Here is a 25,279-nt window from a genome sequence, read left to right as displayed (position 1 = left end):
TGTATAAAGAAAATTATAACACATTGTTAAAAGAAATAGAAGAAGACACAAAGAAATTGAAAGAAATCCCCTGCTCATAGATTAGAAGAATTAACATTATCAAAAATCGCCATCCTACCAAAAGCAATTTACAGATTCAACATTATTCCAATAAAAATTTCAATGACATTCTTCAAAGAAATAGAACAAATATTGATGGAATTCATATGGAACCACAAAAAATCCTTGAATATTCAAACATCTCCTGACTAAAAAGGAGATTGGAGGTATAACATTCCCAGACTTCTAACTATACTACAAGCCATAATAATGAAAACTTCATGGTACTGGAACAAAAACAGACACACAGGCCAATGGAATCAAATAGAAAACCCAGAAATAAACCACATATTTATGGACAACTAATCTTTGACAAAGGAACAAAGAATAAGCAATGGGACAAGGACAGTTTGTTCAATAAATGGTGCTGGAAAAACTGGACTGCTACATGAAAAGTAATGAAGCTATACTGCTCCCTCACACCATGCATAATAACCAACTCAAAATGTATAAAGTAATTGTACATAAGACCTGAAACCACAAAATATATAAAAGAAAATATAGGCATAACACTACATGACATATTTCTCATCAACATCTTCAAAGAACACAGCTGCCAAAGCAAAGAAAGTAAAGGAAAAGGAAAGATGAACAACTAAAATTACATCAAAGTAAAAAGCTTCTGCACAACAAAAGAGACATTAGCCAAAATAAAGAGATACCCTACTGATTGGGAGAAAATTTTTGCAAATAATACCACTGATAAGGGTCTGATCACAAAGATCTACAAAGAACTGACACAACTCAACAAAAACAAATTAAACAATCTAGTCAAACAATGGACAAAAGAGATAAAATGTCTCTTCTCCAAAGAGGTAATGCAAATGGCCAACAGGTATAGAAAAAAATGTTCAATACCACTTGTAATCAAGGAAATGCAAATCAAAACCACAATGATATACCACCTTATACCATTGAAAATGGCACATATTAAAAAAATAAACAGGAAACAACAAATGTTGGCAAAGATGTGGAGAAAAAGGAACTCTCCTACACTGCTGGTGGGAATGCAAACTGGTCCATCCATTATGGAAAGCTGCGTGGTGGTTCCTCAAACTACTAAAAATGGAACTTGCACACAACCCAGCAATTCCATTCCTATGAATCTACCCGAAGGCCACAAAAACATTAAATCAAAAGGATACCTTTACCCTTATGTTTATTGTAGCACCATTTACAATAGGTAAGACTTGGAAGCAACACAAATGCCCAAAAATAGATGACTGGATCAAGAAGATATGGTATATATACACAGTGGAATATTACTCAACAATGAAAAAAGATAAACTCATGTCATTTGAAGCAACATGGGTATAGTTGGAAGGGATTATACTCAGTGAAATAATCCAGAAAGAAAAAGAAAAATATCATATGATTTCACATATAGGAGGAAAGTAGGGGAACCCAATAAGGTATCAGGAAAAAAATAATTGCAATAAATTAAAAAAAAAATAACAGGTGATTATAATTCAAAGACACTCAGTAGGGAGGGAGAGGGATCAAATTAGGGGAGGGAAGAGCACAAGGGACTATGGTGATGGTGCATGGGTGATTTAGTGGTGGGAATTTATGGGGACTACACCAGAGAGGGAAAAGCATACATTGTACTAAAAGGAAGCATGATGTAAATATATATATATATATATATATATATATATATATATATTTGATGTAAATATAAATATGTGATGTAAATATAAATATATATGTAAATATAAATATATGATATGAATATAAATATATATTATATATAATAAAATAAAAATAAAAATAAAACAAAAATCAGAGTCCTCAGGCATACGTGAGATGTGTATGGGGAGCTGACCTGAATAGGGATAGGGCCTTTGCCTCATTGGCAAAGATGAAGTATGCAGCTACATATGAGGTCACTTTCTAGGTTTGTTGAGAATGTGAGACTGTTCTAATATGACTTAATAGCTTCTCTAAGAGAAGAAAGAGGAATGTCATACCCTGAGAAGTGAGGGCAAAGAGTCTGAGAGATTTTTGGTGAAAGGAAAATATGTGAAGTGGTCACCTTAGAGAGTGAGAAAGAATATTTTTTGTGGGAAGGGCAGTTGGTTTGTTCTGTCTGATCACTCCTTTGGTATCATCAAATTTAATGATTTTTCTATTTTGTTGATTTCACCATATAAATAACATAACATCTTCAAATAATGACAATTTTCTCTTTTCTATCTCATTATTACCTTATTACCTTATACAGAACTTTTAGAGGAAGATGATAGTGAGCATTTTTGCATTCTTTCTCATTTTGATAGTCCCTTAACATTGTTTTGCTAATTATGATACTAACTCTTGCTTGCAAATAGACATCTTTGGTTAAGAGATAATAACATCATCTATTGCCAATTAATTAATGTTTCATTAGAAAGGATTGTTTAATATCCATTATTTCTTTTTATTATAGGGAAGCATTTTCTTTCCTTGTTATAAATCTTCAATTTTAGTCCTTCAAACCTAAGTGACTTTTCTTTCTATTTACTACTTTACAGTTTGGATTTGATCTTTAATGATATTTACCTGGTTGTGTGATTAAGGGACTATCCTTCTAAATGTCCCCAGTGCAGTTGTTATCATAGTGCTTATCATATTGTTCTATCTATCTATCTATCTATCTATCTATATTTGTATCTTTGTATCTATGTATCTTTCTTTCAAGGCTGTAATTACCTCAGGACTTGTTTTATTTGCTATCATATTATCAGCTTAAACATGGTGAGGCTATAAATGAATCAATGAGGAGTCGATGTTGCAGCCATCTCATCTGTATGCTGGTTCTCTTTATTATATATCCTCCAATTAAACTCATCTTAACTTATAGGCAAGGAATATACATTATTTTAAAAATCACCACTACTAGAGCAAATTAAATCTCATCTTATTTAATCATTACAATAAAGATTAATGCAACTACTGTCTATTTTGTAGATGAAGATGTGGAGAGTTAAGTTATTCAATTTTAATACGACCTATGATTCACTGTATTTGCTCTTGAGCACTATCTTCTTTTACATTCTTTTATTTATACATACATGACATTCTTTATTGTGGTGTTTTCTGAAATATTTTTTAAAGGTTTATTTATTTATGCATACAAAAACTGGGGTACAGTCCTGAGGCATGGGAGGGGTGTGAGAGAGCCCACATGAGACAGATTGGGGAGCAGAGCAGAAAGATCTATTGAAATACACTGCTGAGGGGAGCAGCAGGCGTGACAGGAGAGGTCTGCTGTACCATATGGGTTGCTCCTTGGCCATGGATCAAACTCACACTGCAGTGGCTGCGGATAGCTTCATAGTGCTGGGATTTTACTCCTTGCACCACCAGGGAGGCCCATTTTCTGAAATATTTTACATGATCACTTAGAGTAAGAAAATACTCACTGATACGAATTACATGATAAGATAGGCACCTATATTGTGGAAACTCTAGTTCATTGAGATGTAGTTAATGGTATAATCATAGGCTTAATAAAAATTCTGTAAGATATTTTGTTCTCATCTTCTCAAAAATACATTTTCTTTCTTATATTGAGTGTTATTTATTCTGCATCTAAGTTTTGCTGTACTCTAATTGAACAAATATATTTCTTGATTTTCTGATGTCATTTCATTCTTAAGACAACCTTATGAGATAAGTACTAATACTATCAAGTTTCTTTAGATGAGGAAACTAACATATGCTCATTAAATGATTTTATCAATGCTATAAAACTAGAAAATGACAATCTGAATTGAGCTCAGAAAATCTGAGTTCTTTATCATATTTTACTATCTCTTTTGTTATGACTTGCCCCTATTATCACTGGAAAATTTTGTGTATAATGCAGTTGTAGGAAAGTTTGGAATAGGTTCATCTCTAAATGACAATTTTTGTGAGTCTGCCATATTTTCTCATCAGTGTAGAATTTTGTACACCCATGCTTAATAGCCTGAAGTGACCAAAATTGATAACTCCAGCATTATACATTCCTGCAATGACAACTCCTGTGTGTTTCTCTCAAACACAGCATGTTAGCATGCTGCTTTCCTCTTTTAGATGCTATTAAGTCAGCAGTCTGTGACAGTTTTCTTAGGTTGACCTGGCTGTTTTGATAAATGTGGCAATTATTTTTATGTGTACACTAAGAGACAGGAAAAAAAAAAAGTATTTCTCAACTTCAACTGGAAGATAGCAAAAAGTTGTATGTCTTTTAGTTTTCCCCTCCAGTGGTATTAACCACCAACAATAAACAAAGTGTAAATCAGAATCACAGGTTTGGTAGAGGTTTCATTATATATAAATATGAAGGGGAGAAATTGCTGTATAAAGAAGAAAGCGTTTGTCTTAAGTTGTCTACAAAATCTCAGACCAGACAAAACCTTGAATTTTAGGGGAACTAATATGGCTACTGGTCACCAAGGAGACAATTAAAAAGTGACCGTATAGGATACATTTTAATGCATTCAACAGACATATTTAAAGAGCTGACTGAGAGTTCAGGATTGAGTTGGTTTCTTTCATTACAGATGAGTGAAGGAATGAATAATAAGTTTGCTTTTACTGGTTTTAGGTTACAATATTATGTTTCTGAAGATGTTACGTTAAAAGGGACTTTGACAAAATAACTAGTGAAGGCATTCTTAACAAGATGTGTGATTTATTTAGCAGGCACTATATCAACTACCAAAAAATGCACTGTAATGTGCATAGATGGAACTAAATCTAGAAAGGCAAAGCTGAGAAATACCCTACAACAACTGTTAATACACCCAGGAAAATATCAGCAGCCACCAGAATTTTTACCAAGACACCTTATTTCAAAAAGGTTGCAACTTTCTTGGTGGAGTTAGAGGGACATACAGTAATAAATTTTCTTTTAAAAAAATGTTCAAAATTCTTATCTTTAAAATAAATGTCAGAAATGTCTTTGAAATTTGCTTTACTAAACAGATATAACCTGGCATAGTTAAGGGAAAGTATTTGTCATAAGGAAGGACTCAAGACCAATTCTTATTTGTGAGTGGGTGTCTCTGGTGGTCAGAAGCACACCAACTTGCTCCTGGGCATACATTTGAGGGATGAGTCATAGAGCAGGTTTGCAAGGCAAGACGTTGCTGCCCAGTGAGAAGCCCTCTTGCTATTTATTTAGTAATAATGAACAAGCATGATTGATTATGTGACAATGGCAGGAGAAACAGTGTCCAGGGGAAACAAAGGGTATTCATCTTATGGGGAACAGAATTTCAAAGGGATCAAAGGGTAATCAGTTTTATGGGAAACAGGGGAGGACATGTCAGCCATGTATATAGGGAGTAGTTCCCATGCAGGTGCTTGGTGTAATTTTCAAGCTACTCCCAGACCGTCTTGTACCCCTGATCACACAGTCAACGGTTACCTAGGCATCTTGGTAACCTTGAAATGGGGGCCCATCTCTCAATGCAGTTATGCAAGAGTGCCTTATCCAAATCTTTCATACACACAGGTACACAGAGTGACAATGTACACACAAGTGCAGAGGTCCTAGGTGAAAAGGGGCCACAGGTGTCATCTCTGGTTAGTTTAAGGAGAGGCATCTCTAAGAGTGAGAGTTGCTGATACCGCAGTAACCTACACTTTTCACCCCCATTTGTTCTCAACCCATTATTCAACTCTTCATGTCAGGGCTTCTATTCAAGAGTCCCAAGGGTATTACAAAGAAGTCCCCTTCGGTTGAATCTATGAACTCTGAGGCTTTTAAGTGGAGTGGGTGAAAGAATGGAATGCTTAAGTGCAAATGAGCACAATCTGTTTTCATTACTCTTTTTTTTTTTAAGATTTATTTATTTTTATTTATACAAGCACGGGAGGGTGAGAGAATTCACCAGAGCCAGAGTGGGGGAGCAGAGCAGGCAGAAGGACCGAAGTACACTGCTGAGAGGAGCAGCGGGCCCAGGAGAGGTCTGCACGCCATGTGGGACCCTCCTCCTGTGGCCGGGGAGCAGCCAGGAATCGAACCAGCGCTGCGGAGGCTGCGGGCAGCTTTGCAACCCAGCGCTCAACAGCTGCGCCACCAGGGAGGCCCTCATTACTCTTTATTTTGAAGGACTTTTAAAGGAGTAAAGAAACTGCTATTATTCATATCTTAACATATATGGGATTCTGAATTTTCAAAATCTTGTAAAACCAAGTCAGATATGATTTAACCACTGTGCAGGTTTAAGTAAGACCCTTAAATGCAGTCCAATGCTCCAAGGTTGACATATTGAGTACCACATTATATTTACTAATAAACCTTGATGAAATTTGTTTTTTATACCTGATGTTAATTGGAAACGTTATTTTTATTTTAAACCACACGGTATATTATGAAATAGCAGTGTTTAGGAATATTAGTACTAATATGGTAATATGGCACTGATTAATACCAATGTTCCTAAACATTGAATGATTGTATTATAGGAGACAAACAGCATAGAAATTGAAGTGGAGTTTGACATGTTTTTCAAGGAGGGGGGTAGGGAGGAGGTTTGGTAGCAGGCATCTCTTGAGAACACCATCTGAAATAAAAATCATTCTCTAACTTTCTCATCTGCTAGATACTAGAATTTTCCCACAATTACCAGGTTTAATGAAACATACATCTTGAATATATTGATGATAAAATAACAATCACCAACTTCTGCCCATTTAAATTATCTCTCTAATAAATGAGTTTCCTATACAGCTGTTTGGTTTTATAATTTCTCATGGTGCCTAGTCCCTATCACCATGTTTGAAATTATTTTTTTAAATCTTGGGAAGATAATTTAATTTCTAAATTTAGCAGATTCGATTGTTAGCAATCTGGATGGTAATTTCCTTTTAGTAGGTGGTTTTTCTGTGAATGTTGGGAAATCGTGAAACTTCATAACCCCTAAACTTTCTTTTAAAAATTTCTTACATAAATAGAAAAATATGAGGTATGCATACTATTGTATATATGGGCTCCTACAAGAACTGACAGCCTTGATAGACACCCTGAGAGGTGGGCAGTATTGGTCAATTTTTTACCGTAGTAATGCTCCACAATAAACCACACCAAAATACAACAAAAATTTTCTAGTTCATGAGTACATGTGTCTACTTCTATGGGCTTAGCTGGGTTTGGCTCCAGGCCATAGGTTCAATTTATATCTTTTCCAATTGTCTCATTTTTCTAGGAAAGAGGGCTAACCTCCAGGGAATAGTCTTCTCACAGTGATGGCAGAATGCAAGAGGACAAACCTAATCATGCCAATAATTCAGTTAATACCCCAAAGCAAACATGCTATCAAACCCAAAGTCAAAAGGCAGGAAATTATATTCCACCTCTAGTGGGATAACCTGCAAGAAACACTGTGCAAAATGATTAAAAGGTAAAGAATTGGAGCCAGCAATTCAATCTAGTATTTTATGATGAATTTATAGCATGTAAACACACTTTACTTGTTTATATGCTCAGAAATAAAACAGGTTATTTTTATTTTAAACCACAAGATGTAGCATGAAATAGCAGTGTTTAGGAATGTTAGTATTTATACTTGGCTTTATCACATTGAAAGGTTGTATTATAAAAGGCAAATAGCATAGAAATTGAAGTGGACTGTGACATGATTTTCAACTCTTTCTCATTTTAATTCGTTTAAATTATCACAACTCCCTTATTAAACAATGGCTTGTAGAACCTTAATTTATAAAGTGGATAATGGTAGAACTGCTCCCATGAGAGGGCAGAGAGAAGAGGTACATAGAGATAAGGATTCTATGTAAATATAGGATGTAGAGTTAAATTGGAATTTTAGATAAACAATGATTTTTTTTTTTAGTATAGTATGTCCATCATGTCCTTTTCTTTCTCTCCTTTTCTCCTTTGCCCTCTTCTCCCTTCTCCTCTTTTCTCCTCTCTTCTCCTTTCCTCCTCTCTCTTCTCCCTTCTCCTTGCTGCTAATTCTGCCAACCCTAGTTGAAAGCAACACACAAGTCTGCCCTTTATAAGTCCTCTTCATACTCACTATACCAGAAGGCACCTCAGTGTCTCTGAACTGCCCTGCTACTTTCCTTCTCTGGGCTGTAGGAGCAGCAGTTTTCTCAGTCCAAATCTGTCTTCCCAGAACTCTTCCCTGAGAAACACAGTTCAGACAGGGCTTCCTCCCACAGTGCCTCCTGCCCTGTGCTGGATTCCCTAGAACTAAGTTACCAGGGGAAAAATTAACACTGGAATGAGACTGAGTCTAGAAGAGCAAGTCAGAGACTGTTGCATTTCTCTCAGTAGGCACCAATGATAGCTTGTGGAATAAATGCTGGGGGAAAAAAGTGCTATATAAATTTGAGAGGGAAGACTTCAAAAAATTAAAGGAAGGGGTACTTGAAAGTTGCATATCATTATAGTTTCCACTCTTATTAATTAATAAGATTAATTCCTTACTGAGCACTTGAAAAATTCATTTTGTTCTCAAGTTGGAGGTGGAATGGACAGGTAATTGCTTGCCACCTCCTCTAACATGGCCCCTCCACTGGATCAGCTCCACCATCATACATATCATAGATTGTGGTTCTGAATAATCTGTCTGAGAGGTAGGAGGTTTTGGTGGTCAAAGCAAGCATTGAGATAGTTTTTTCATTTCAGAAGCTCAGCTTCTCTGATCTCTCTACAGTGTTTCTGCAAAACAATCAGTGCCCTATGTTTAGACAGGGAAAGTCAGCATTATTACAATTTATGTGATTGATTTTCTGGGAAATATTCAATCTATTTTCATGCAGAGAGCAGTCATTAGCTCAAAAATTCTTTTAAATTAATGTATTTTGCTTCTTTCTTTTTTTGGTATAATTTTATATAGTCAAGGAAAGTAAAGGAGGTAGAAGTCTCTGGAAAACATTGCTAAAGTTCTTGCAATAGTTAATTTTAGTGGTTGGGGACAGGGAGGGATGGAGTAGATTTTGGATTCACTCCCTATTTCCATCACTTTTTCAGGGGTAGACTGGAGCCACAGGCACCAGTGTGTGCTTTGGCCTATTGTATATTCACCCAGGAGATGAATAATGCATTGGTTTTATTCATTTACTTCAAACAGTAACTGCAAAGGTAAAAAGCAAAAATCATTTTCAGGTCTTGGAATTGACAGAAAACTCTATATGCTTTGAAGATAAAAGCTTGCATAATAAAGGGAAACATTTGCACAGAGTAAGGAAATCCTAATGAGGAACTAGAAAATTAGATGCAACAAGACATAATCCACAATGATAATAGGTACTGTAGAAACTGTCACTTTAAATGTGCACTGAACAAAACCCAGGACTTTTGTTCTATTCAGACTCTTGCCCTTTAAGGCCAGAAGATTTTATTGTTTAATTTTTTTTAATTTCAGGATCAGTAGCAATTTGATACTGTTATTAAGCCTGGCAGAAGTGGGTTTTCCTTATTTGCAGAAGACCATAAGTCATCGGCATGCAATTTATATAACCTTATTAGATGGCCCTGATACCGTTTTCCAGGAGAAACGAAGTCATAAACATGCATGCAATGGGCTTTCTATACATGAAATGCTCTGTAGAGGCAAAAACCACTTTTATTGCATTTATACCAGTAATTCTTCTCTGAATGAACAAAAAGCATAATCAAGGTTCTGTTATCTAGAGACAAAGGAATGCCCACAAACACAATACAATCTTGTTTCACAACTTATGTGAAAGATAATTCAAGCTATCCTATTCTGTATGTAGTTCAGAAATATAGCTACAACATTAAGGTTGTAAACATTTTATTGTTTTGCCATCTATAAGATACAGTGGATGCTTCTAATTATTATTAGCCCATGGGACAAATCAGGGCTATCATCAAGATGAAAAATCTTATGAATGTTTATACTAGCCTTGTGGAAGGGATGTGAGAGGAGAAAGCAGTAGTTCTAAAAGAAATTATTGCTTATATCACTGTTCCTCATACATTTGGGGCAGTGTTGTGTAGCTTTTTATATGCAGAATAAATTTGTATACCTATTTGATCACTCACAAAAATAAATACATCAAAGTTTGTCAAAGTCGGGGGGATCAATCATATTACTCACTCCCTGGACATATATTATCTAATATAAATTTACACATAAGTATTTTTATAGCACCCTACCATTTTCTTCTTTTTTAATATTCCACATACAACTGCACCTCCATTATTTTGGTCCCAATCCCTCCTTTCCCCAACCCCCCACCATAGTGTGTCTCTGGTTTATAGTTGTTTGTTGATTTTGATTTTTTTCTTTCTTATAGTTATTCTTTTTCCTGGCCCCTTATTTAGATTTTCTAGATTTCTGCGATGAGTGAGACCATCCAGTATTTTTCTTTTTCTTTCTGGCTTATTTCGCTGAGCATGATCCCTTCTAGCGCCATACATGTTGCTGCAAATTGCATGAGTTTATCTTTTTTGAATGCTGAGTAATATTCCATGGTGTATATGTACCACATCTTCTTGATCCAGTCATCTATTTTTGGGCATTTGGGTTGTTTCCAAAGCTTAGCTATTGTAAATAGTGCTGCTATAAACATAGGGGTGCAGGTGTTCTTTGGAATGGATGTTTCTGTGTCCTTTGGGTAAAATAACTAGGAGTGGAATTGCTGGATCATATGGAAGCTCTATCTTTAGTAGACTGAGGAATCTCCACACAGCTCTCCATAGTGGACCAGTTTGTACTCCCACCAGCAAGGCAGGAGAGTTCCTTTTTCTCCACATCCTCGCCAACATTTGTTGTTGCTAGTTTTTTTAATATGTGCCATTCTCACTGGTGTGAGATGGTATCTCATGGTAGTTTTGATTTGCATTTCCCTGATTACAAGTGATGTTGAACATTTTTTTCATATGCCTGTTGGCCATTTGCATTACCTTTTTGGAGAAATTTCTTTTTAGCTCTGCTGCCCATTTTTTGACTGGATTATTTTCTTTGTTTTTGTTGAGTCTCATCAGCTCTTTGTAGATTTTTGTGATCAGTCCTTTATCGTTAGTGCTGTGTGCAAAAATGTTCTCCCAGTCGGTGGGGTTTCTCTTTGTTTTGGTTATTGTCTCTTTTGCTGTGCAGAAGCTTTTTAATTTGATGTAGTCCCAGCTGTTGATCTTTGCCTTCACTATCACTGCTTTGGGTGATGTGTCTGTAAAGATGTCTTTGATGTGCATATCACGTAGTGTTTCGCCTATATTTCCTTCTATATATTTTATGGTTTCAGGTCTTATGTCGAGTTCTTTTTTTTTTTTTTTTATAGAGGCATGCTTTATTTATTTATTTATTTATTTGTTTGTTTTTTGTTTATACATGCACTGGGTACAGTCAGAATCGCGGGAGGGTGAGAGAATTCACCAGAGCCAGAGTGGGGAGCAGAGCAGGCAGAAGGACCGAAGTACACTGCTGAGGGGAGCAGCGGGCGGCAGGAGAGGTCTGCGCACCATGTGGAACCCTCTTCCAGTGGCCAGGGAGCAGCCGGGGATGGAACCGGCGCCACAGAGGCCGCGGGCAGCTTTGCAACCCAGCGCTCAACCGCTGCGCCACTGGGGAGGCCCATTATGTTGAGTTCTTTAATCCATTTTGTGTTGGTTTTGTGCATGGTGTGAGGTAGTGGTCAAGCTTCATTCTTTTGCATGTAGTGACCCAGTTTTCCCAGAACCTTTTACTGAACAAACTTTCTTTGCTCCAGTACATATTCTTTGCTCCTTTGTCAAAGATTAGTTGACCATAATTCTGTGGGTTTATTTCTGGGTTTTCTATTCGGTTCCATTGGTCTGTGTGTCTGTTCTTGTTCCAATACCATGCAGTGATGCCTCCATTCCCTTTTTTTTTTTTTTTTTTTCCAGGCAGGTTTTGGCTATTCAGGGTTTTTGGTGGCTGCATATGAATTTCATCAATATTTTTTCTATTTCTTTGAAGAATGACATTGAAATTTTAATTGGAATAGCATTGAATCTGTATATTGCTTTTGGTAAGATGGCCATTTTTATAATGTTAATTCTTCCAATCCATGAGCAGGGGATGTCTTTCCATTTCTTTGTGTCGTCTTCTATTTCTTTTAACAGTGTTTTATAGTTTTCTTTGTATAGATCCTTTACTTCTTTTGTTAGGTTTATTCCCAAGTATTTGATTTTTTTTTGTTTCAATAATAAAAGCAATGTTTTTCTTGATTTCTTTTTCTTCTTTATTGTTTGTGTATAGGAAGGCTACTGATTTTCACGTGTTGATTTTGTATCCTGCCACTTTACTAAACTGACTGATGAGTTTCATTAGTTTTTCTGTGGAGTTTTTGGGGTTCTCTATGTATATTATCATATCATCTGTGAATAGTGATAGTTTGACTTCTTCCTTGCCTATTTGGATTCCTTGTATGTCTTTCTCTTGTCTTATTGCTCTGCCTAGGACTTCCAGTATTATGTTGAAAAGCAGTGGTGAGAGTGGACATTCTTGTCTTGTTCCAGATCTTAATGGGAATGTTTTCAGCTTTTCACCATTGAGAATAATATTGGCTGTGGGCTTGTCGTAGATGGCCTTTATGATGTTGAGGTATGTTCCTTGTATCCCGAGAATTTCAAGGGCCTTTATCATGAATGGGTGTTGTACTTTGTCAAATGCTTTCTCAGCATCTATGGATATTATCATATGGTTTTTATATTTCTTTTTGTTGTAATGTTGGATTGCATTGATTGATTTTCGGATGTTGAACCATCCTTGCGTCCCTGGAATAAATCCTACTTGGTCGTGGTGAATTATCTTATGGATGCATTGTTGGATTCTGTTGGCAAGGATTTTGTTGAGGATTTTTGCATCAGTGTTCATTAGGGAGATTGGCCTGTAATTTTCTTTTTTTGTGCTGTCTTTGTTTGGTTTTGGTATTAGTGTAATGTTGGCTTTGTAGAACGAATTTGGTAATATTCCTTCTTTTTCAATTTTTTTGAAAGAGTTTGTATTGGACAGGCACTAAATCACTGATGAACGTTTGGTAGAATTCATTTGTGAAACCATCTGTGCCTGGGCTTTTGTTTTTGGGGAGTGCTTGATTACAGCCTCAATTTCACTGCTTGTAATTGATCTGTTTATTTGCTCTATTTCTTCTTTGTCCAGCTTTGGATGATTATATCGTTCTAGGAATTTGTCCATCTCTTCTAGATTGTTGAATTTGTTTGCATATAAGTGTTCATAGTAATCTCTTATTATTCTTTTGATTTCTACTGAGTCTGTTGTGATTTCTCCTCTTTCATTTATAAGCCTATTTTTTTAATTTTTTGTTTTTAAGGATTTATTTATTTTAGTTATACAAGCACTGGGTACAGTCAGAAGCACCAGACGGTGAAAGAATTCACCAGAGCCAGAGTGGGGAACAGAACAGGCATAGTGAGGAAATACACTGCTGAGGGGAGCAGCAGGCGTGGCAGGAGAGGTCTGTCACTCCATGTGGGACCCTCGCCAGTGGCCAGGGCTTGAACCAGTGCTGCAGAGGCTGCGGGCAGCTTCGTAGCCCAGTGCTCAACCATTGAGCCACCAGGGGAGGCCCTCATTTATAATCCTATTTATTGGTGTTTTCTCCTGTATTTTCTTTGTGAACCTTGCTAGAGGTTTGTCTATTTTGTTTATTTTTTCAAAGAACCAACTTTGGTTTCATTGATCTTTTGGATTTTTTTTTTAATTTCCAATTCATTTATCTCTGCTTTGATTTTTATTATTTCCTTTCTTCTACTGGCTTTAGGGTTTTTTGTTGTTCTTTTTCTAGTTCTTTGAGATGTAAGATTAGGTTGTTTCTTTGAGTTCTTTCTTGTTTGTTGATGTGAGCCTATATTGCTATATATTTTCCTCTTATTACTGCTTTTGCTGCATCCCATCATTCTGGAAAGTGGCATCCTCCTTGTTGTTCAACTTAAAGTATTTTTTTTTAATTTATTCTTTGATTTCCTCATTAGTCTAGTGGTCTTCCAGTAGTGTGGATTTCAATCTCCATGAAGTGGGAGGGTTCCTTGTTTTCTTTTCATGATTTATATCTAGCTTGATGCCTTCATGATTAGAGAAGATAGTTGGAATGATTTTATTCCTTACTTTCTTCTGTTCTTCTTGTTCATTCCTCTCTTAGTTTTGGCTTTAAGACTTGTAGAATTTTTTGGAGTGGGGTTTTAGTTGTAATAAATTTCTGGAGTTTCTGTTTGTCTGAAAAGGTCCATATTTTTTCTTCATAGAGGAAGGAGAGCTTTGCAGGGTAAAGTATTCTTGGGTTGGTATTTGCTGTCTTGAAATTTGCTGAATATGTTACTCCATTCTCTTCTTGCCCATAATGTTTCTTCGGAGAAGTCTGAAGTTAACCTAATTAGTTTTCCCTTATCAGTTATCTGTTTCTTTCCCCTTGGCAGTTTCATTATTTTTTCCTTGTCTTGGACTCTTGAAAGCTTTACTACTAGGTGTCTTGCTATAGTTTTCTTTTCATTATTGTAATTGGGAGTTCTACTCGCTTCTTATATGTCTATATTCATCTCCTTTTTTATGCTTGGGAAGTTTTCTTCAATTATCTCCTTGAATAATTTCTCAGTTCCTTTGTCTCTCTCCTCACCTTCTGGAATGCCTGTACTCTTACATTTCCTCTCTTCATGGAGTCTGATATTTGTCTAAGATTATCCTCATACTGCTTCATTTGCACTTCTCTCTCCTTTTCTCTTTTGGCTCTTTTTATTTTTGTATTTTCAACAGTACTGATCTGTTCTTCCATTTCATTGATTATGTTTTCTTTGCTTTTCCTAGAGTTCTTTATCTCCTCTAGTAATCTTTTAATCTCCTGCATTTCTTTTCTTTGCTTTCTTAAGGTCTCAATTTCATTCTTCAGGTCAGTGATTATTTGTCTCAAATCATTTTTTCCCCTTTTTGTTTTCTTTCTGATTTTTAATCATGATGATTATTAATTCTCTATCTGATAGGCTGAGAAGTTCTTCCATGTCATTGTTGAGCTCTGGTGACTGTATTTCTTTTTGTGGTATATCCTTCTCCTGCAGGCTTGCTTGGTTATTTATATTTTTTCTTCTCCCTGTTGTTTGCTTTCTAATTATTTCTATGCGTTGGGACGTTGTGCCACTGGTGTTGGCGGGCATCTCTTTGGAGTGCTCCTTTAGGGGTTTTGGAAACTGTTTACCAGACTGAGACCAGCACTGGTAGGCCGAAACTCCACCAGGGTGTTGATGCTGTGTTGCTGGGCACTGTCCCTTACAGTTCCCTCCCTTTGTATTTATTGAATTCCAACAAGGAATCAGTTCAGTTAGTTGGTCATTTTGTTCTGGTCATGAGGTGGCGCCAGAGACCCGTACTTGCTGACCTGTGCTTTTTCCCAGTGGTTCTCTGAGTAGTGGTGGGGAGGGGCGGAGGGGAGCACCTCAATACAGGGGCTCTTATTCAAGCTGGGTGCTGTGTCTGCCCCGTGTTCACCCGGTGCTATTCCCACAGCTGTATGGATCCTGCGCCCTGAATCCTGCACTCTCAGTCCCAGGGCTATCAGATCCAAAATACTGGCGGACACCCTGTGCAGTACCTGCTGCTATGGCACATCCTATGCTCCGGATCCTGTGCCTGGCTCTCAGTTCCAGGATAGGGTCTTGCTCCAAGCCTTATTTCCTGCCTTACCCCCATTTGTGTGGTCCACCCTCTCTCAGAGCCTGAGGGTGTTTTTGGGATCTCTGGTTTCCAACTACAAGGTGTTGGTGATTTTGTTCTGGTAGCTAGGTGGCGCCCGAGATCTTTGCTAGTGTCCTTCCAGAACTGTTTCCCCCCCCCCACCCCGTGTGTCCAGGGGGAACAGAGTGGGAGTGGCGTGGAGCGCCTCAATGGCGTGGGGGTGCTGTGTCTGCCCTGTGCCCCACTGTCATGGGGATCCAGTCCCCCAAATTTCGTGTCCCGGGTCTCAGTTCCAAAGCCCTCAGATCCAGGACGTGGGCTATAGCCCAGTTCAGTGTCCGCAGAAATGACGCCTTTTGCACCCCGCTCCCAAGTCCGGGCACCTGCTTTCTGATTACTCAGTGAGGGACATTCACCTCAGTGAAGGCTCCCATGTGTCTCCCCGCACGCCTAGTTTGCAGGCACAGGGACCTGGGCAGCCAGAGATCCACGTAAGTTTTTCAAGCCGCTTTTCCACACAAGCTTACAGGCTGGCCTTGGGCTATCTGTAGGTCTCCTAGGAGTCTTTGTTTTTCTCTAATGGTGCCTGGAGCCATTCGCTCACCTCTTTGGTGATTCCTGCGCGGTTCTCCACAGCTCCAGTTCATAGGGTGCGGTGGCTGCAATAGTTCCTTTCCACTCACCATCCTGCTTGATGCGTAGTTTGTTCTTGTTGGTTGTTTTAGTTTTCTTTTTTTCCCCCTCCTTTCTGTTGGTCGGAGAGTGCCGACTCTGTGGGTGGGGGAGGGGAGCAGGGTTCTGCGCTTTCCTCCCTTCTAGTCCTCTTTTATGGCAACTTTCTTCTTCGGGAAGTTTGCCAGAGTCACCCGTTTATCTTCCGTGTCCCAGTTCTCCCAGGGACCTGCCGCTTTTTCTCCCTGAAAGGTACTGCGTGGTAAAGAATAGCCAGGCCAAGCTTCCTCGGGGGAAGGGAAAGTTTATTGCTCCCGGGTGGACCTCACAGACCCAAGGCAGGGGGGTCAGTGGAGTCGCGCAAGTTGTTAGGGGGAAGCAGGGTATTATAGGGTAAGGAGAGGTCAGGTGGGAAGTTGGGTTCATAGGTCGGGAAAAGTTTCCTGCGGCAGGTAGAGGTTCTTTGTCTGAGAAGAGACTCATAGGGGGAGGGGAAAGGCTCATTGTCTGAGTCCTCCAGGCAGGTATCCTCATTCCTGCCCCCTAGGTGGGCTTCCTGGTTTGCTTTTGCATTCTGGCCTTTTGCATGGACCTTTCACTCCCTATTAACTTTTTATTTTTTTATGAGAGGTCTTACTTGCAGCATTTCCTCGCCACCATGTTGATCTCTTCCCAATAACTTAGCCCCGCCATTTTCTAAAATTTATTTTACCCAGTTAAAAAATGGACAAGGTTGGGCCTCCCTGGTGGCGCAGTGGTTGAGCGCTGGGTTGCGAAGCTGCCCGCAACCTCTGCAGCACTGGTTCGATCCCCGGCTGCTTCCCAGCCACCGGAGGGTCCCACATGGCACGCAGATCTCTCCTGCTGCCCGCTGCTCCCTTCAGCAGTGTACTTCAGACCTTCTATTATAGGACAGGGAGAGAGGCAGCCCAAACCCCGCAAACCTGCCTATTCTAAATGGGTTCTGCCATTCGCCGCATCAACACAAAGCATATGAGACTTTAATGGGAAGGACTTTAATAAAACTAGGAAACAATACAGGTAAGGCAAAGAGTCTAGTTTCTAAATGAAGCACCCAAAGTTACCCGTCCCCTCGTGGGTAAAAGTCCATCCATATGGGATTGGCCCAGAACAAGGCCCCAAAGCCTGCCACAAGTCTAAAGCATCTTCCAGTGGGGACCCACAGAAAAGGGTCAGAAACAACCAGACAAGCCCGGAAGGAAAAGAGCAAAATCAACGTCAAGATAAAAGCTGCCACTGTCACCTCCCCATGGGTCTCACCCACATCTGTGTCACCCAGTCCACGACCAAAAGACAAGAGTAGTTTCTTCACATGTCTCTAGGCTCCATGCGCCTCCTCCAGGTCTCCTGGCTCCATCCTGCTTCCTTCCTCAGTCTCTTCTGCAGCTTCTCCTCCTCCTGCTCAGTTCCACCCTCTCTTGGGTGGGGCAGGGAACCTCCCCCTTTCCTGGGGACCACCCTGTTACACTTCTGCCTGTTCTGCTCCCTGCTCTGGCTCTGGTGAATTCTCTCACCCTCCCGTGCTTCTGACTGTACCTAGTGCTTGTATAAATAAGTAAATAAATCTTTAAAAAAAAAAAAAGAAAATGGACAAGGTTGGATTTGAACCCATTTCTGTGTGAATATAAAACTCTTTTGCAATTCTACGACTCTGTTACCAAGGTAAGAATGCCATTAATCTTTACTTATACAGTCACTTTATCAAAGATTCTATAAAATATGGTAAAAGGTCTTTCACAGGCACAATTTCTTATTTTAAATTTTCAATTTATGGCAGAATTATGTGTTAATTGTGACAACATGTACATTCTTACACATTTTTTTCAAGTGGTATTTTACTGATTCTCTTTTGACATTGAAGGAAAAAACACTAGCTCCTCCCAAATCAAAAGTTTTATAGAATTTTACAAAATAGGAAATATTGTTGTATCCCCTGTGAAAGGTCCCATGCAAGGAGACTGAAGTCTCCAGTTCTAAGCTCTCCCTTGCCATTATCAAACATGCAGCATTTAACAAGGTGTTTCTATTTTTTTTAAAGGTAACATTTTTATTATTTTAATCTTTTTTTATTTATTTTTATTTATTTATACAAGCACTGTGTACAGTCAGAAGCATGGGAGGGTGAGAGAATTCACCAAAGCCAGAGTGGGGAGCAGGCAGAAGGACCGAAGCACACTGCTGAGGGGAGCATCGGGCAGCAGGAGAGGTCTGCGCACCATGTGGGACCCTCCTCCAGTGGCCAGGGAGCAGCCAGGGATTGAATTGGCTCTGCAGAGGCTGCAGGCAGATTCGCAATCCAGCGCTCAACCGCTGCGCCACCGGGGAGGCCCCAAGATGTTTCTCTTCTGTGTAATTCTCATCTGTAAAATAAAGTAAATGAATGGAATCCAGTGGACAAATCCCAGGTCAGAATCTCCAGGTATGAATGAGGAGGCAAGGTGAGTGGCAGAAGCAGTATGAGTGAAGGGATCCCATGAGTTTGCAACCTGTTTTGGGGAAACCTCTTAAAAATCTATTGCCTACCATGCTGACCTAAGTTCTCGGAGAAAGCTTTGATGGAAAGCATCTAATTGGTCATAGAAAATGTAATGGAAGCAACATTCTGGTCCTTCTGGCTTTTGTGGGATACTACCCCTCTGTAACATATCTTACTATTATTGTGCCTAATATTTATTCCAGTTCATTAAGGTTGCCCTTAAATTTCATAATAACTTTCTGTTGTCTATAGTAATTAGGTGAAGGAAGATATGTCCTCATTCTATAGATAAGGCCTGGATTATAATTGACTCTACTTTTTCTCAGAAAAAAAGTTTCCAAACTAGAGGAAAAGATTCTTGTGTATATTTACATGTGTAAAAGAGATTGAGAGGAAAAGAGAGAGCAAGAGTGGATAAGGAAAAGAGAGAGAGTAAGCAAGTCTTGAGAAAAACCGTTCTCTGACCTAGGTTCAAATAAAAGATCGTCAGAAATAAATGGAGTAACCAGAGGGCAGGTCAATATTCCAAAGATGACTCTTTCCTTACAGATTTTTATAGGAATATGAAAATAGTGAGATATGAAGAATGATTTGACATATGACTGACTGAGGCTACCTAAATTTTAGTAGCACAATCCAATAGAACTTTCTGTGCTAATGGGAATGTCCTCTGTAATCACCAGCTACATTTGGTTATTGGACTCTTGAGTTATATATAATATAACTGAGGGATTGAACCTTTTAACATTTAATTTACATCAACTTATGTTTAAATCTAACTGGCCACAAGGGTCTAGTGATGACTATATACAAATTCAAAGTGATAAATTTAGATACAAAATGCCCTGCTATTTGATCCCTCCTTACTCTTATTTATCAGGTCAACTTTCATTTGCCCTCAGCCATCTCAAGTAGATAATGAGAGGACCTTTAGTCAGAAATTCATTCTTTTCCAAGAACCTAAAAGAAGAGAAGATAAAGAATAGAAGAGAAATTTCACATATCACCTCACAAGGTGATTAATATATTAATCTTTTAATATATTTTCTACCCATGTCCTACCACCATTCCCTTTGATCCTGCAACGATTATAATGTGTAGCAATGTAAAAGTCACACCTGCTATTACCTGGGAGCATGTAGGAGGCAGTGGAGCATAATGATTCATTTGCCTTCTGGCTCATTCTTCCCTATTGGGCTACAGTGGTGTCCTGGCTGTGAACTTATAATACCTTCCAAATGGCATTGTAATAATCTATTTTCCTGTCTGTCCCTCTATTGATTCAGGTTATTTTTTAATTGCTATCAAATTAGTGGGTTGTGCCTGTCAGTAAATATCCTTGACTACAGGCCCATCTGCCAGCATCTCAAGAGCAGACAGAGGCTCAAGCTACACACTTATGGGGCTAACTATTCAGAGTGGTCCTCCAGCAGCTCCAGGAAATGCATCCCATTCAGCCTCATAGGGGCCCTTTCTATGTCGGGATACTTCAACAAACCTCTGCCCTCCTGGCCACCAGAAACAGGCCCTGAGCCATCACTTCTGAGTGAGGGAAGGTCCCAACAACTCAGCCTCTTGACTCACCTTCACCCCTGCCCTCCTACCCACCAGAACAAAGCTCATAAGAGACTTGGGGGAAGCTCTAGCACCACCCAGATCTGACAAGGCCCCAGTAGCTGTACTAACCTTTAAGTAAACACCCAGTACAGTGGGGGAGAAGGACTCATACACAACAAAAGCCCCAAAACAAGCAGAGCAAACACAAAGCAAACAATGGGGAGAAGGTAAAATACAAATGGCCAAGAAAGCCTTCAGGGGAAAAATACACCACAGAGAGAAAATCAGACTACTGAATTTAACAACACTGACATGAGATTTATTATTCCTGTTAGAAGAAGAATTCAAATTGTTATAATTGAGAAAGTCAAAGAAGTCAAACAGCACAAACAATACTCAGAGAAACAAGAGATGTATGAGGAAATGCAGGAAAGGAAAAGAGTGCTGTAAGAAACAAAATAGACAAAGACAAGAACAAGATTGAAACTTTAAATAAGAGAATACAGGAATTGCAGATGTATGAAGATCAATGGAGGAGTTAAAAAATTCTGGGCAAAACCATGAAAACAGAATAGTTGATATGGAAGAAAAAATCAGTATTATTGAATATACTGATATAAAAATAATCAAGAAAGAAAAAAAGAAAGAGAAATACAAAAACAATGAAGAAACACTTTGAGAATTATTTGACACCATGAAGAAAGGAAATATAAGACTCATATGAATCCCTGAAATTGAGAAAAACAATGAAGTTGAAAAACAATTCCAGAAATAATTGAAGAAATCTTTCCAAATTTGAAGAAGGAAATGAAATAGAATTACAGGAAGCTAGAAGGAAACCAAACCATTATAATGAATGGAAAACTACAGCAAGTCACATAGTAATAAAGTTTCCAAGAGTCCAAGACAAAGAAAAAATAATGAATTTGATGATGTGGAAGAAATTAATAATGTATAATGGAAAACCAATTAGGCTATCATTATACTTCTCTGAAGAAATACTACAGGCAAGGACAGAATATAGTAACATATTCAATAAACTAATTCCATGACAAAAAAAAAAAAATTCCAGCCAAGAATACTTACCCTGCAAACCTCTCCCTTGTATATGAGAAAAAAAATAAGGACCTTCTCAGACAAACAAAATCTTTAGAAATTTGCTCTGGTAAACTCCCACTCCAAGAAATATTACAAGAAGACTTACAATCAAAATCAACAGAGGAATGAACAGGAAGAACTAAACAAGACATGTATAGAAACACAAAATGATCACCCTAAACATTAATGGACTAAACTCTCCAACAAAAAGACACAGAGCAGCATGTTGGATTAGAAAGCAGAATCCAACCTTCTGCTACCTCCAGGAAACAAACCTAAGTTCCAAAGATAAACATAGACTGAAAATAAAGGGAGGGAAAGCAATTATACAAGCAAATGTTCACCCAAGAAAGCAGCAGACATATCAAATAGACTTCAAGGTAAAAATGGTGACAAGAGACATAGATAACATGTAATGATCAAGGGGACAGTATATCTGGAAGACACTCATAAATATATTCTAACCAAATGAGGCAGAAACAAAAATACAGTAGATAATTACTAACATCTGAAAACAAACATTGGAGAAAATACATATGTGGTAAGAGACTTCAATCCCCTACTCTCACTAATGGACAGATCAATGAGACAGACAATAGACAAGAACAAAATAGCCCTAACTAAAGATCTAGGCTACATGGGCCTAAAGGACATCTATAGGATACTGCACTCCCAGAAATATAAACATACATTTTTCTCAAGTGCACAGGGACCATTCTTCTGGATCCAACATATACTGGGTAACAAGACAAACATCAACAAGTACATGAAAATTCAAATCATTTCAAGTATCCACATTTTTGTTCACAAAGGCATCAAACTGAAAATCAACTGAAATCAATCAACCGAAAAAGAAAGCAAGATCATCCATTACATGGAGAATGAACAACAAACTACTGAAAGACCACTGGGCTCATGAGTAAATCAGGGAAGAAATTAAAAAATACCTTGAGACAAATGATAATGAGGACACAACGTTTCAGAAACTATGGGATACTACAAAAACAGTATTAAGAGAAAAGTATATAACAGCTGAGGCCCATGTAAAGAACTAACAAAAAGAAACTACCTGATTCTCCCATTGATCAAGGAACTAGAAAATGAACAATGAAAAAAAAAAAAAAAACAAACCTCAAAAGCCAGTAGAAGAAAGGAAATAATAAACATTAGAGCAGAAATATATAACATAGTAATAAAAAATGACAGTTCAAAAGGATCAGTGAACCCAAAAGCTGGTTCTTTGGGAAAAAAAATAGACAAACCTCTTCCTAGCTTTACAAAATAAAAGAGGGAAAAATTCAAATAAATATGATCATAAATGAAAGGAGAAAAATTACAAAAAAAAAAAAACCTCAGCATTAATCCAGATAAAGATCACTATGGACATTTACATGCAAAAAAGTTCAACGATCTAGATGAAATGGAAAAATTCTTAGAATTATACAGTCAACCAAAGCTGAATAAGTAGAAAAGAAACAAACCAAATACAAGTAGCAAAACTGAAACAATAATCAAAATCCTCCCAAAACAGAAAATCCAGGACCAGATGGTTTCACAAGCAAGTTCTACCACACATTCAAAGATGAAAGTAGGAATGGAGAAAGTAGGAATACTGCTAAATATATTTATGAAAACAACATTACCCTAATACCAAAGTAAGCAAAGACAACACACAAAAAGAAAACTATAGTCCAACTTCCATATTGAATATAGATGCAAAAATCCTCAGTAAAATCTAGCAAACCAGACCCAATAATGCAATAAAAGGATTATAAACCATCCAGAGATACAAGGATGCTTCAACATTCAAAAACCAATTACTGTAATTCACTACATCAACAGAAAAGAAAAGAAAAAAAACATGGTACGATCACATCAATAGATGCTGAGAAAGCATTTGATAAACTAAATGACCTAAAACAAATGACTGGATCAAGAAGATGTAGTATATATACAGAATGAAATATTTGTGATTCAGCAATCAACAATGATAAACTCATGCCATTTGTAGGAAAATGGATGGAGCTGGAAGGGATTATGCTAAGTGAAATAAGTCAAAAAGAAAAAGACAAATAACAGATGGTTTCACTTAAATATGGAATATTGAGAAACTGAACAAAGGGTCATGAAAAAGACAAAACTTGCAAGCTGACCATAGAACTGAGACATACAGCAGGGGTAACGGGGTGAGAGGGGTCAAAACGGGAGGGAAGGACCTCCCTGGTGGCTCAGGGGTTAAAGTCTCAGTGCTATTAAGTGCAGCCAGTGTGACATGAGTTCAATCCCTGGCCAGGGAGCTAACCCAGATAGGGAGGAGCAGACCTCTCCTATCTCATTTGTTGCTCCCCTCAGCAGTCAATTTCAGTAGATATGCCTGTTCTTTCTACCCTATCTGGTGAATCCTTTCACCCCCCTCACCCCCTGCACCTCTGACCCACACCCCAGTTCTTGTATACATAAATGAATTAAATAAATCATTTTAAAAAATGGGAGAGAAGAGCACAAGGGACTATGGTGAAATATTACAGTTGCTATGATGGTGGAAGAACTATGGGAACTATACCAGAGGGGAGAAATCAAATACTTCAAAAATTAACAATGATGTGATTAATTAATAAAAAATATAGAAACCCCCTGGAAAACATATATAGAAAGAAAATTTAAAAACAAGCATATTTGTTGGTTACAACTAGCATGGAAACGTGAATAGGTTACAAAGAAATTATTAGAATTCATTTATATCTTCTTAATGTTGTTTTGTGAATTTACAATGATTTTTACACACACATCTAAACACATGTAAGTATATGCACGTTGAATAGTGATATAAGAATGTTAAATTTTGTCTTTTTGTGAATTGGGTTAAATTTAAAAATGCCTATAAAACATTGCACAAGACTGAAACTTGTGGAACATATGGACCCAACCGCATTCATGGTTGTACCTTTAGTACTTCACACAGTGTCTGAACTTCTGAGCTCTCTCTAGATTGATACTGAGGTAAGTAGGAACCACTGTCTAAAGATGTAGAATCCATCTCCCATGAAATGTTCAAGCAGATGACCAGAGTAGGCCTTTTCCAATGTGTATTGCCTTCATATCTGGAACTAAGGTCAATTGAGGCCCTGTGAGCCTTGAGAGAGACTGTTATCATTTCTTAAAAAATAAAGATTACTTAGACTTATCTTTCAAAGATCTTTGAAAGATCTTTTCAAGACGTGACAATGTCTTTTTAGCTACTGCTATGCATGTTTTCTATGCTTCATATAATCTAAAATGTCAGGTAATCCTTACACCATGAACATTAAAGCTTGGGATAAGTTTGCTTCTCATCTAGAGGTGGGTTTGTTGTTTCCCTTACACATTCACAAGAAAAGAGAATGTTGTTTTCTCAGTACCTGCTGTGTGCCAGGTATTGTACTTGGCTAGTCAACATAACTTGATTCCCTTTATTCTCATCTTCTGACTCCAGGCAATCACTTTTCAAGTCTATTTCTCTCTGAGACTGGACAGTAGTATCCATTAGAAGAAGCAAAGCTATAATATAGAGCACAAATGTCAAGCCCTAGAATAGTTAAATGTAAATTTTTCTCTTCTAACTTCTGACAGTGGACCTCAAACCATTTAAAAATGTAGAATAGATCTCTTTTTTTCCAAATTAAATCTTACGGGCCTCCCCTGGTGGCACAGGCGGTTGAGTGCTGCACTGTGAAGCTGTCCGCAGCCTCTGCAGTGCCGGTTTGAT

The sequence above is a fragment of the Talpa occidentalis genome, unplaced genomic scaffold (genome assembly GCF_014898055.3).
Source record: "Talpa occidentalis isolate TD23 unplaced genomic scaffold, MPIMG_talOcc4v2.1 talOcc4.14, whole genome shotgun sequence".
In the NCBI taxonomy this organism is placed as follows: Eukaryota; Metazoa; Chordata; class Mammalia; order Eulipotyphla; family Talpidae; genus Talpa; species Talpa occidentalis.
Note: the sequence above shows the minus strand (reverse complement) of the source record.